This window comes from Tamandua tetradactyla, chromosome 3 (genome assembly GCF_023851605.1).
Source record: "Tamandua tetradactyla isolate mTamTet1 chromosome 3, mTamTet1.pri, whole genome shotgun sequence".
Taxonomy (NCBI): domain Eukaryota; kingdom Metazoa; phylum Chordata; class Mammalia; order Pilosa; family Myrmecophagidae; genus Tamandua; species Tamandua tetradactyla.
In genome coordinates, this window is record NC_135329.1 from 155,084,506 (window position 1) to 155,099,786 (window position 15,281).

At 38.0% G+C, this 15,281-nt stretch overlaps 1 protein-coding gene and 1 non-coding gene across 14 annotated transcripts in view; one reads left to right on the top strand and one right to left on the bottom strand.

Moving 5' to 3' along the window:
• PDE1A (phosphodiesterase 1A) overlaps nucleotides 1–15,281 on the bottom strand; it is a 371,779-nt gene that overhangs the window by 243,845 nt on the left and 112,653 nt on the right. The gene's annotated exons all lie outside the window — the stretch shown is intronic.
• On the top strand, nucleotides 9,640–9,710 carry TRNAE-UUC (transfer RNA glutamic acid (anticodon UUC)). The gene has a single exon. It is a non-coding gene; the product is annotated as a tRNA-Glu (tRNA).

The window sequence follows — 15,281 nt, forward strand, 5'->3', positions numbered from 1 at the left end:
AGACCCATCTGTTTTCTGCACAGGCCAAATAGGAGAGTTGAACGGGGATGTGGTGGGAATCACCACCCCTGCATCTTTCAAGTCCTTAAGAGTGGCAGTAATCTCTGCAATCCCTCCAGGAATACGGTATTGCTTTTGATTTACTATTTTGCTTGGTAGGGGCAGTTCTAGTGGCTTCCACTTGGCCTTTCCCACCATAATAGCCCTCACTGCACGAGTTAGAGAACCAACGTGGGGATTCTGCCAGTTGCTCAGTATGTCTATGCCAATTATACATTCCGGAACTGGGGAAATAACTACAGGATGGGTCCGGGGGCCCACTGGACCCACTGTGAGACGGACCTGAGCTAAAACTCCATTGATCACCTGGCCTCCATAAGCCCCCACTCTGACTGGTGGTCCAGAGTGACGTTTTGGGTCCCCTGGAATTAATGTCACTTCTGAACCAGTGTCTAATAATCCCCGAAATATCTGATCATTTCCTTTTCCCCAATGCACAGTTACCCTGGTAAAAGGCCGTCGGTCTCCTTGAGGAAGACTTAGAGGAAGGTCAACAGTATAAATTTGTGGCAGTGTAACAGGTTTCTTCCCCATAGGGACCTGGCCTCCCCTTCATTCAAGGGGCTCAGGGTCTGTAAACTGTTTCAAGTCTGGAAATTGATTAAGGGGCCGTGATTCTGTGTTTTTGTAATTCAGGTTAGACTTCTGTTCCCTTGACCTAGAACTCTTTTGTTTATACAGCTCCAACAAGAATTTAGTAGACTGCCCTTCTATTGTATTTCTAGGCACCCCATGATTTACTAGCCAATGCCACAAATCTCTGCGTGTCATATAATTTTGATGCCTCCTTTGAGTTTGTTGTCTATTATAATACCCACGTCTACCCTGTCTTTGGTGATTAAGTGCTGCCACCTGGCTTCTGCCAACTCGGGATCCTGTCATCCCCATTGTGTTTAAGGATTCCAGCTCAGTGACAGCAGTTCCTACAGTAATATCTGACCTACAGAGAATTGCAACCACAGAGCTCTTGAGGGATGATGGTGCTAGTCTCACAAACTTATTTCTCACTGTTCTGGTAAAAGGTGCATCTTCTGGACATTCCTGGGGTGTAAGAGCAGGCTTTGCATGATAAATCCACTCTAACATCCCAATCTCTCTAAGCCTCTGGATCCCCTCATCTACATTATACCAGGGCAGTTCTGGCATTTCAACCTCAGGTAATGTTGGCCACCTTTTGATCCATGTTTCAACCAACCACCCGAACAAGCTGTTAACACCTTTTCTAACTGCTCTAGCTATAACATTGAATGCAGAATCTCTGCTTAGTGGGCCCATATCAATAAATTCAGCCTGATCCAGCCTTATATTCCTCCCACCATTATCCCACACTCTTAAAATCCATTGCCACACATATTCCCCTGATTTCTGTCTATATAAATTGGAAAACTCACACAGTTCTTTTGGAGTATAACGTACCTCCTCATGTGTGATACTTTGTACCTCACCTTTAGGGGCCTGTTGGGACTTTAGTCTAGTTATAGGTCTAGAAGAAATGAGGGGTGGTGGGGGTGGGTCATGAAAAGAATTAGAAATATCTTCCAAGCCATTTGCTTCAGGGCTTTCATTTGCAGTTTCATCTGGTGAAACAGGATTAATAACTCTAGGGCTAATCCCTTCAGGAGGAGGTTGGGTGGCCAATTCCTCAAGGCAGGCTGAAGGTGGGGCGGCTATGTCCTCAGGGCAGACTATTACAGGGTTATCTAAAGAAGGCTCAGCATGGTCTAGGGTTTCAACCTCACCCCCAACATCATTATCAATCCATATGTCACCATCCCATTTTTCAGGGTCCCACTCCTTTCCAATCAATGCCCTCACTTTAACGGCAGACACCATGCAAGACTGAGATTTCAGTTTACGTTGTAAAGTTGCTACTCTAACAATAAGATTCTGAGTCTGATTTTCAGAGATCTCAAGTCTACGGCTACAGGAAATAAAATTTTCCTTGAGGATACTCATAGAAACCTCTACATCTTTCAGACGGCACTTAAGCTTCTTGTTTGAAGCCTTAAGCCCATCCCTTTCACCCTTTAATGCAGACAGTGTATCTAACAACAACCAACCAACATCTCTATAACTCTTATTTCTACAAAACTCTGTAAAGGTGTCAAGAACATTATCCCCCAGAGTCTGGCTTCGTACAAGTGAAGCATTAGGAGAATCGAATGATGATATTTTGACTATCTCCTTTGCCAACTCAGTCCATGGATTGGGAGTGTCATTCTGATTATGGGAATCAGAGTCCTTAGTGTCTCTGAGCCCAGTCAGAGTAGAAAACCATTCATAAAAACCCATTTTTAAGATTCTGTTCCTTAAGAACCACTCCTGGTACCAAGATGTATTAGTTAGGGTTCTCTAGAGAAACAGAATCAACAGGGAACACTTGCAAATATAAAATTTATAAAAGTGTCTCACGTGACCGTAGGAACGCAGAGTCCAAAATCCACAGGGCAGGCTGCGAAGCTGATGACTCCAATGGATGGCCTGGATGAACTCCACAGGAGAGGCTCGCCAGCCAAAGCAGGAATGCAACTTATCTCCTCTGAGTCCTCCTTAAAAGGCTTCCCATGATTGCATTTAGCATCACTAATTGCAGAAGACACTCCCCTTTGGCTGATCACAAATGGAATCAGCTGTGGATGTAGCTAACGTGATCATAACCTAATCCTATGAAATGTCCTCATTGCAACAGACAGGCCAGTGCTTACCCAATCAGACGAACAGGTACCACAACATGGCCAAGTTGACACCTGTCCCTAACCATGACAAGGGGCCAGTGATGCCACATCATAGCTTGAAATCAACCATGATGGAAATATTTACACAATGAAAATTGGCAAATGCAACAAATTGGGACTTTTTAAAGGTTTCATTTTGTAGAGCTGTTAACCACCACTCTACTGCTTCTTGCTGTAAATATGAAAATAAAATAAGTCCTATCTATTGCAAACAGTGGAGAAGTCTAAATTCCAGTTTACCACATAACAAAGGGGCATTACAGGGATTTGAGAGTTAGTGGGCAGAGACTGACAAGTCAAGCAAGCTGATTGATTGGTACCACAGTATTTATAAATGGAAATAATGGAAAACATAATAGCAATAATTATAAAACACTCCAAATTCCTAGTTAAATATTATTAACTGCATAAAACAACTTCCTAATCCAATGTTTTCTGATAAGGACAGCATTTTCACCACAAACATCTATAATAAACTAGAGAGATCTCTGGACTATGAATTCAGAGGTCTGACTTCACTGCTTACTCATCCCATATCCTATGACTCAACACCTATAGTCACCAATCTACAGACATTTCATTCGTATCATGTACAGGAATAATAATAACTGCTCTCCCTTCCCTGGGATTCATTCCAGACTTAAATGAAAAAAATTAGAAGAGGAATGGATATGTACCATACAATTACACTAGGTGGTTAGGTTTATTATTTCTGTAGTGGTTCAAAGGAAAAAAGTATGAGGGACCATTGTTTTTGCCAAAACAATTAAGCAATAAAAAGACCTAATATGAAATGAGTCAACAATATCCAAATGGCAACAAACAAAACTGACCACAAAACAGCATTCAAAACTGATGTACAACTTAGTGCCAGGCAATGCATATCACAGCTATGTTGCATGATGGCCTCTGCATGACTAAGAAGAGATTTGTTTTAAGTATGTGTGTGTGTGTATATATATATATATATATTTAAATATGTACATACACAAATGATTCAGTGCTACAGCCTTTCTCTAGGATAACATGAGGAGTATGCGGAAGTGTAAATACTTATAGAAATCCTTATACTTTCAGCAGCATTATTTATATAAAGACAAGAAAACATAGCTGATATTAAAAGGAAGTCTACTGATGCTTGCTATTGCACGGTGCTGCCAGGGGCAGTGAGACTTGCATTTTTGGGGGGACTAAGTTCTAGACGGGATGCTGTCAAGTGGTCCTGATACAAACTTGCAAAAACTGTGGTAAGTCTCCCATAGATTTTATTTCTTTTTTGTATTTTTCTGGCTTCCCACTTATTTCTACCAAAAACCAAATTCCAGGTGGTACAATGGTGGCTCAGTGGCAGAATTCTTGCCTGCCATGCTGGGGACCTGGGTTCGATTCCTGGAGCCTGCCCATGACAAAACAAAGAAACAAACAAAACAAAAAACAAAATAACAAATCCCTAGTGACCTCAATTTTTTTGAAGAAGAATAAGATATTTGCCTACATACATTTTAGGTCAAAATATCTTTACCAGAAAATTCAAATTTTCTATCTGATAATGATAGGTATTATTTATTAGCTTCTTAGATTATTCTGAGCAATGTGTTAAGCACTCTCTAAATTATTTACTTCATTCTCACTTCAACCCAACATGGCACTACTACTATTATCCCCATTTTACAGGTGAGGAAACAAAAGTTCAAACCAGGCATGAAATTGCAAAGTATTTTTAGGACATCAAGCCTCAAACATTCCAGTTTACTCCATCTTATTTAGTACTGTCACATTCAGTATAAACCTAAAGTATTTTTGATTAGCAGTCAAATTATTTTTAGATTTATAGACTCACAGTAAAAATGTAGATTTCCAGTAATGCTAGCAGACCAAACATGGCATATTTTAAGTACTTGTTTATTATTCATTCATTATTTGTGCTTTCATTCAACAAGTATGTATTATCAACTGTTATGCTTAGAACTCTGGCGGACGTGAAGAAATCAAACGCTATTTCCCACAATCACCCAAGAGGATTTTTAAAAATAGCTCTTAGTTTTAGTCAGTGATGTACCTAGCATATCGGACACTTACGGTGGATCATGTTTTAACACCCACCTTATCTGTTTTGTCAAAATTATTGTCAGAAATAATCACAAAATGAGACAAATAATAGGAGCTAGAAAAGAAATACAGACGCAAACATTTTCTTTAGTTGAACTTACGCCAAAAATAAAAATACTTATAAGATATATACTATAGATTTTACAAAAGATTGCAAGCAATGGATTGATGCTTTATAATTCATTTTTTTAAAAAAGCAATAAAAGTATGCCTATATGTTCTGTTACAGTAATCAGTAACATTATAGTTTTTGATTTTGCCAGTTTTGAACCTTACATTCTGCATATTTTTGAAAGGTATCTTCAAAACTGACCTTCTTCACATAGTCATATTCAGTAGATAGCATAGCCAGATCTATCAATCTCTCTTCTCAGAGTTGTTCAAAGGGCATTTTTTATTACTTTTAATTTCAAAATGTTTCATTCACATGAAGTGACTGATGAAAAATATATAGGATATGTTGTGAAGATAAGTTTGGCAGAGATTTACGTAAGCTTATTTCACAATAAAATGTTCATGTCTCTTTGTTCAGGATTGATTCTAACAGCTTTCAAATGTCTCTGCAGTTAAAAATCATCACTAAAATACCTTCATGAGAAAAGTAAGCATAAATTTGTATTATGCTTGATAAAAACTTCAAAAGTTTGCAATTGTTCAGAATCATTTGAATTTGCTTTAAGCACCGTTTTTGCCTCCTGCAACACACTATAAAGAGTATATTTTAGATCAAAATGACAGCTCAGTAACAAAAACAAAACAAGACATAACTTCACTACTTATTCTAGAAACAAGCATATGTAGCTGAGTCTGCACACACCAGGGGACTATCCATGACAGAAAAAGTAGTTAGATATTGTATTAATTAGGGTTCTCTAGAGAAACAGAATCAACAGGGAACACTCGCAAATATAAAATTTATAAAAGTGTCTCACGTGACTGTGGGAACACAGAGTCCAAAATCCACAGGGCAGGCTGTGAAGCCGACGATTCCAATGGAGGGTCTGGACAAACTCCACAGGAGAGGCTCACCAGCTGAGACAGGCAAGAGCCTGTCTCTTCTGAATCTTCCTTAAAAGGCTTCCAGTGATCAGATTAAGCACTACTCATTGTAGAATACACTCTCCTTTGGCTGATTACAAATGGAATCAGCTGTGGATGTAGCTGACATGCTCATGTTTTAATTCTATGAAATGTCCTCACTGCAACAGACAGGCCAGAACTTGCCCAACCAGACAAACAGGTACCACCACTTGGCCAAATTGACACATGAACCTAACCATGACAGTCCACCCCTTGTCAACTTGGCAGCTAAACATACCACCTTAAACCATACCAAATTTCTAAATAAAAAAACAATAAAACACACATTTTTTCACCTAACAATACTCAACTGTCCTGCATATAACTGGAAACACATTAAATCTCTCCAGAATAGGGTGCAAATCCTTGAGTAATATTCATTCTTAAACTTGATATCTTACAACTTAAATAGTATAACATGAACAAAACAGCATTACAGTCCTCGTTTCTGTAACTGATCATGTGGTCAAGGCTCATATTTATCACTACCTTCTTCCACTACCCATTCCATGTTCCCTTTACCCTCAGCAAGCACTCCAGCTGGCCGTGGTTCTTTGCCTGGAGGGGTAACCCAAACCTTCATTCCTGAACTTTCAGACCCCTTGGTAGTCTTGTCTGGATTGGGTTGTAGCAGTTTTCCATTGATTTTAATCACAGGGCACGGTAGTACTAAAAGATGCCCTAGGGGATCTCCTATATTCCAAGAAAACTCTTCTTTACCCCCATTATGTTGTTGCAGTCCTATTTCCCCCTGATAGTCAGGGTCAATCACCCCAGCCAGTAATGTAATTCCCTTCTTGGTTTGTTGATCCAGTGGCATAAGTAGCCCAAAGTGACTAGGTGGCAGTCTTAACTTCCAGTTCAATGGAATCATTGTTTTTTCTCCTGGAGGAAGCACTCCCCATTTTGGAACTAAAACTTGTAGACCAGCAGAGCTCAGGGTCACAGGGACAGGAAGCAAAAATTGTCCTAGTGGATCACTAGAGGTAGTAGTGAGTGGTACTACGCCCATTTCCACCCCTTGGTTCCTGGACCCATGGATCCTGGCTATGGGAGAAATGGCACCATACAGTGGACACTGATTCAGAGCATATACAGCTTCCTGGAGAACATTACCCCAGCCTTTCAAGGTATTGCCACCTAGTTGGCACCATAATTAAGTTTTCAAAAGGCCATTCCACTGTTCTATCAATCCAGCTGCTTCTGGATGATGGGGAACATGGTAAGACCAAAGAATTTCATGAGCATGTGCCCATTCCCGCACTTCATTTGCTGTGAAGTGTGTTCCTTGATCAGAAGCAATGCTATGTGGAATACTATGACGATGTATAAGGCATTCTGTAAGCCCCCGGATGGTAGTTTTGGCAGAAGTATTGCATGCAGGGAAAGCAAACCCATATCCAGAGTATGTGTCTATTCCAGTTAGAACAAATCGCTGCCCCTTCCATGAAGGGAGTGGTCCAATGTAATCCACCTGCCACCATGTAGCTGGCTGGTCACCTCAGGGAATGGTGCCATATCAGGGGCTGAGTGTGGGTCTCTGCTGCTGGCAGACTGGGCACTCAGCAGTGGCTGTAGCCAAGTCAGCCTTGGTGAGTGGAAGTCCATGTTACTGAGCCCATGCATAACCTCCATCCCTACCACCATGACCACTTTGTTCATGAGCCCATTGGGCAATGACAGGAGTTGCTGGGGAAAGAGGCTGACTGGTATCCACAGAATGGGTCATCTTATCCACTTGAGTATTAAAACCTTCCTCTGCTGAAGTCACCCTCTGGTGCTCATTCACATGGGATACAAATATGTTCATGTTTTTAGCCTACTCAGAAAGGTCTATCCACATACTTCTTCCCCAGACCTCTTTGTCACCAACTTTCCAATTATGGTCTTTCCAAGTCCCTGACCCTCCAGCCAAACCATTAGCAACAGCCCATGAATCAGTATACAAATGTACCTCTGACCAGTTTTCCTTCCAAGTTTCACAGATGGATAGTTTCGTAGATGGGTAGATAGATTAGACAGACAGACAGATTGACAGGTAATCATTAAAAGTCAACAGTAAATACAGTAATCGTTTAGACATTCCAACACAGGACCCTCAAGGAGTATTTTCATCATTGCTATAGGTTTAGAATTGCTGGTATATGTTGACAATAAAAAGTAGACTGAGTTGGCTAGTATAGCTTTTAAGTTCTATATAGAAAGTATAAGCTCATATTGCCTATACCCAGTAAAAGCTGATTCCACTGCCCCCACACTTGACATGCTGCTATTTTAAGCTAGTGAGATTCTTTCAATCACTTTGTGTAAAAATAATGACTTTTCTTTTAAGTACCCATCAATGAAAAGCTGTGGCTACCTAAATTTCACCCTACACTCCCCCCACCACCACTTTTTCTTCCCCCAGCTTATGACTCCCACTATTTGGAAACAACATGCACCATGCAGAATGTGGATTTTATATATGGTTAGGCAGATGTGGGCTTGAATACTGGTCGTGCTATATACTAGCCATGTGATGTTGAATGAATTAACTAACCTCTCTGAGCTTTACTTTCAATTTCTCAACTTCAACATATACTCATTAGAAAGGCATACCTTACATAAATAACAAGTGAAAATTACCTTTATATATTAGAAATTCTTTAAAAAACGATGATGATCGACTCCTATAATGCAGAGCTTTAAATATTTCAGGTTCCTTAGGTAGTAATTATGTGTGGTAAACGGTATACTAAATAGAGTTTTTGTTTTTCTAAAACACCGTTTAAAATTATCATGCAGTCTATTTCCTGCTACCAACCTAGTTTCTTACAAACTGTTTAAATAAATGATTTACATCTGCTGCTCCCTCTGTATTATTACCCAACATTCCTAAACTGCCTGCTTCCCTCATTCTTCTGAAGGTCACGCTTAATTCTACCAACAAAGGAATAATCAACTCCTATGGGCCTTGCTTATTCTCAAAAAGTTTTCACAAAATTCGGGGGCTGGGAAATCCACTAGAACAGAAGTAGGGAATCAATTAGAAGCTAGCTTACTTTCTTTTTGCAGAGAGAAAACTGAATTTCAGAATGGTGAAGCAATTGGTCCTGCGCCTTAGAGAGGCTGAGCAGAGACAGGTCTCCTGCCTCCAGGACAACTCTTTTTGCTCCATTTCTGTTTGTCAGAGTTCTGCTCCAACACTTCCCGTTCACTTTCTTCATTCTTCTCAAATACTCCTCCCTCCTCCTAAAGCTGGGCATTTCTCTAGTTTCTTTAGCCCTCTTTCTTTCTTGAAATATATGTTCTCCACTTCTTTAACCAACACCTTTCTTCAATTGTTTCCTAAATCTGCATCCAGCTGTACGCCTAAAAATAATCTGCTGGAAATTTCTACCAAATGGAGTAATGTCCTCAATGATTAATCTCAAATACTGAGTTCCAACTTTATCAGATGCCATTAAGAAAAGTGTGAGACTCTTAAAATTTTCATTGAGGTTTATTCATTCATTTCTTCAGTAAGGATTTATCAAGTACCTACTAAATAGGAAACACTGTGCAAAGCACTGGAGATACAGGGTGAGAACACTCAGTCCCTGTCCTGCAACCATGGATCTTATAGTGTTAGCAGGAGAAACATACACTAAGCAAATCATAAAAGCAAGTGTAGGGTGCATGGGTGGTTCAGTGGTAGAATGTCTGCCTTTCATGCGTGAGACCTGGGTTCGATTCCCAGACCATGCACCAAAAAAAGAAAAAAAAAAGTAAGTGTATAATTATAACCTGTGATCAATACCTCAAATGAAGTTATTGGCTACCTTGAAATAACTATGTTTTCATTTCCTGGTAGATCTATCTGTGAATGCCTCTCTACTTATCCTTCCATTCATGACTATCAAATCACTGGAGTAAGGGAATTTAAAATCACTGTACTTGATGAACTTCCACTCTGGCAGCTCTCACAGTGGTCAGAAACCCTTAAATTATCATTGCCATATGGCCTATCAGTAGAAATATTAATACAAATTAAATATGATATTTCTCTTTCATGATAGAGCTATTTAAACCAGATAATTAAATAGTCAAATCTCAATGGATAGTAAGAATAATTTTCATTATAAATAAAGAGTTCAAAATAGCTAATGTGCTTTCTTGCTTTCTTCCATGCTCAGGAGATATTTCATAAAATGTCTCCTAGTGAATGGTATCTAAATTTATGAAATAAATTTATGAAAAAAAATACACAAAACACTGAGGTGAATGTTCAACTAATTAACCATCTTAAATGCACCCACAGTGCAAAGCAATGAATAAACATTTAATTAGAGTGTAATTTATTTTAAAGGAAATCTGCATGTTGATATGGAATTGTTCCCAACCATAACAATGACGATAAGCAATCTAAATATGAAGGTGAGAGTATTCTCTATTGAACATATAAGAATTGAAGTACAATTATTAGATGGCTGTACAATAGAATAAATATAGCTTGGCACACGTGTCATTCTGTGTAAAGCATTGTCATTTCTCAAACTCTACTTTTTGAGGATAGTATAATCACTGTCATTAATAATGTAGAATAATAAAACTTGTAGGATATGAAGTTAAACATTGAGATTTAAAAAGTAAACATATGGCTATTAACATCTGATTTTCTTCCACATTTATTTATTTATTATTATTTTACCAATCTTCCACTCATAAGCCACATGAAACAAGTATTGTTCATTCCTCATTCCTTTCATGCCTACCCATACCCAGCCTGGGGCATTTACAAAGGGATCCTCTTCAAAGCCATTCAACTACCACCATCAGGTTTTTCCTGAAACGTCCTCTGCACTCAGTTAATTTGGAAAGTTTGGGAGTCTACACCCAAACAGAAGCAGCTCTACTTTTTCCTTAACTTTTCTACTAAAGTATAACATTCATATTGAAATAGCACAAACCATGTATTAATTCAATAAATTTTCACAAATTGAACACACCCTTGCAACCAGAAGCCGGTTCAATGAACAGAATTTTGCAACATTCTGGAATACCTCATGTGTGTTCCTTTCAAGGAGTTCCAAGGGTAACCACTGTCCTGGCATACATATTGGTTTTACCTGTCCTTGAACCTTAACAAAACTGAATCATACAGCATGTACTTTTTGTGCCTGACTTCTTTCATTAAACATTATGTTTGTGATATTTGAAATTATTGTTGCATGTAGTTGTGGTCATTCTTTCTTATTTCTTTATAGTATCCCATAGAATTTATGTCTTCTACTGTTGATGAATGTTTGGATGGTTTCTTGTTTGGGGCTCTTATGAATAGAACCTCCAAGAGCTTGCTTCTATAGGTCTTTGACAGATGTATGGATAAATTTGCTCTTCTGTTGGTTCTACTCTTAGGAGTGGAATGTCTGAGTAGACATACAGTCAACTTAAGTAGATACTACAAACAATTCTCCAAAGTCATCATATGTATTTTCACTCCCACCAGCCATTTATGATAGTTTTGAATGCTCTAAATAAATGGTTCTCAACTGGGGATGATTTTGCACCCCAGGGAACATTTGGCAATGTCTGAAGACTTTTTGGTTATTGCAACTGGGAGATGCTCCTGAAATCTAGTGGTAAGAGTCCTAGGATACTGCTAACATCCTACAGTGTATAAGACAGCCCTATACACAAACTATTACCTGGTTCACAATGTCAATGATGTCAACGTTGACAAACCATATTGTAAAACATCACCAGCACTGAGTAAATTTTTTTTTGTATTTTGATATTCTAGAAGGTACATTATTGTTTGTATTGTGGTTTCAATTTACATTTCCCTGACAACTAATATAACCATTTTAAAATATGACTCTTGGTCCTTAGTTGGCTATTCAAATTTTCAGATTCCAAATTCCCACCATAAACTAGACATTCTTCTTTACTCATTCAATCTTTGACCCTAGATTTTAGGTTCACGGTTAAAATGAAGCTGACTTTGATTCCTTTAACCTATACAAGTTATTTAACCTCACTGAACCTCAGTTTTCTCATTTGTAATATTGTCATATTAATGCCCTGGCACTAACAGATGCCTGGCACACAGTAGATGCTTAGTAGCTATTGTTACCATGGGCTAGAAAGGCAAGAGAGACAAAGAACTCAGTACTGGAAAGAGCACTTGATTGAGAGTCAAAATTTGTCTTCTAGTCCTGACTCTGCCATTTACTGGCTGTGAGAACTTGGTGGACGTTTAACGTCTTAAACTTTTCCTCTATTCATCTGTGAATGGATACAGATAGGTTTTTACAACATGATCATTCTATAAATCTATGAATATGACAAGGTGTCGGCCACCAATAAGTTCATATTAAGAAGTGAATATAGGACAAGCACTAAATAAAAATACAAGTTTCTGAAACATATGCTCAAAAGTACAGAGCTATGAATAAAATATTATTCCCATTAAAGCCCAAGGGATAAAAGCTTCTTTTGGCTAGAAGAATTAAGAAATGTTTCATGAAGACAGTGACACTAGAACCAGTACTTGAAGCATAGATGAGGAAAGAAGGTTCAAACAGGAGATGAGGGGAAGCACGGAGGCAGGGAAGCAGAGTGGACAAAGGCTCAGGAAGGGAAGCACAAAATATGTCTCAGGGGACAATGAGTCATCAGAATGACTGCAGCACTGGATTTCTGAATATTTTTTAGTATAATCAACAGAAGAGCACATTTATCCCTATCTCCATCAAAGACCTATGTAAGCAAGCTCTTAGAAGCTCTATTTATAATAGCCCCAAACAAGAAACCATCCAAATGCTCAACAACAGAAGAGATAAAGTGGATGATAAAATGAGGGAGAGAGTATAAAGTGTTTAGAATGCCAGGGGAATTAGTATTTTACTTGGTAAAAAATGAAGTAAATTATGGAAGAAGAATGTGACTGAGCCTTAAAGACTAATCTGATAACTCTAGAAACAAGGAACTATGGGAGAAGGGCTAGTATAGAAGCCAAATTAGAAAAAAATAACGAAATATTAGATGAGAAGGAAAAGGCTTTGAAGAGGTAGGAAATAAAAAGGAGAGAGAAAAAAACTTTCTAAGGACATAAGTGAAAGGATTTGACAACTGTTTTGTTATGATAAACAAAACTTAGGTATAAAAAATAATCAAGACTCCAAGTGTAAATGACAAGAGGATTAGAAGTACAAAGGAAAATGTTTTATGCTTTAAGGGCTATCAACAAAAAGGGTCTTAAAGCAGCGAAGCTAGGTGGTATTTCTTGTCTAAGTGGTATTTCTCAAACAAAGCTTTCCTGGAAAATTTTATATGTTTATAGATATTTAGCACAAAGGGGATTTTCACTGTCAATTTAGGAAACACTAAATATCATGCCTGCTTCTGAAATATTTACATTTGAAATAGACATAAAGTTGTAGGAAATTCTGTAGTAATTTTATATGCGTATGTATGTACATGTGTGTATCAAACTATTAAAACTCATGGGAAAGCAGTTACAAGGGACAAAGTTTACACACATACATTCCTGTACTATTTCTTTTTTTTTTTTTTTTTTTTTAAAGGAAAGACAGAGAGAAGGAAGGAAGGATAGAAGGAAGGAAGAGAGGAAGAAAGGGAAACATCTTTTAAACATTTTCTTGTTTTATTGTATTTTGTTTCTCCGTTTTCGTTACATGGGCTGGGGCCGGGAATCGAACCGAGGTCCTCCGGCATAGCAGGCAAGCACTTTGCCCGCTGAGCCACCGCGGCCCGCCCAGTACTATTTCTCATAGAAATATATATGTTATAAAATTCTCTTTAAGATAGATTAAGTATCAGGTATCAGCAGATCATCTAGAAGGACACATCAAGAGATGGGCAGAAGTGCAAATTGTCACCGAGGATAGAAGTGAGAGCTGCAAATATAAATTTAGGAATTGCCTGAAAGAGAAGATAGCTGAGATTATGAGAAGAGGTGGATTAGAGACGCCAATGAGAGAATGTGGAAGTAGCAGGCACAGTCTACATTTTAAAGACTGGCAAATAGAAAGAAAAGAGATTGAATTGTAATGTGCAGGTATAGAAGAACTAAGGGAAGAGTATTTTAGAATGGGCATTTCCAAGTAGTTGAGTTAGGTATGGAGGGATGGCCTAAGTATTCTAGTCTAAAATGAGTCTTCAATGTGAAGACCTTTCTCCAGGGGTCCTGATCTTTAAAGAAAAGCACAGATCCAATTCTCCACCTGGGAATCCTAAAGCATTGGTCTGCTCTGAGATAGACTTGAATGTCATAATGCTCACAGATTTAGATAGAATTCTTCGAGATTTAAATGGCATAACCATTAGTTTTCTGTGCATATAGCAAATTATTCTTACCCAGGAAATGCTTGATACTCTGATGTCTGTCTGGAAGGAGAGAAGAGGAAGAAAGAAAAGAACAGGGAGTGTGAGGAAACAACAATCATAGTTACCTAGACATTTAAACGAGAAAAGAAACATTCCATGCAAGCTAGGGCCCTCCACCAGTGCTATGCTGACATCATCTCCATTAAATTAATGAATGAGGCTAAATATTGTGAACTGGGCTGATAAGGGTGGGGAATAATGTTAGGAGACAGCAAGAAGGATAAAGCAGAATAAATTATACACTGATAAAAATTATTCAATTATAACAGCTCAACATTCAAATAAATTTGTCTAAAATCTGGTAAATAGAATTTTTATACCATGTTTAAGTCAATGGGCATTTGGCATTTTCTCAGTTCTTTGGAAAGCAGCCAGAAAGTGTTTTTCCATTTTTTAAATGAGTACAAAATTTAGGTAGATGCACATTAAAGCAAACATTATGAAATACTGGATCTACCCTAGAAACAAAATGTGTTTTAAACAAATTGTGTTTTCACTATCCTGTACCAAATAAAATGCATTGCCTTTAGTAAAGATTTTCTCAATATTTGATTCTTGGGAGGGAGAAAACAGCAGTGTAAGAGGACTATATTGATGGCTTAACAACATGTGGGATTTTTTTTTCCCTCTAGAAAATAAATTATTAGCATGAGATTTTGGATAGAAAATCACTATAAAATGAAATATTTAAAAATAACAAAATATGGAAGTTTTAATGTATTCAAGAATGACCTAAAGTACAGAAAAACAAAGCACCTTTAAATTGTGAATTCTCAGCATTTTGGATATCAGAAAAGTTAGAGAAAACAATGCCTGGAAAAAAAATTGATTAATAAGATGGCAACTATAAAATTATATTTTAATCACTTCTATTAGTACAATCAAATAATTTATTTCTAGTTTTGTACAGCTTAGAAGCCACATCCT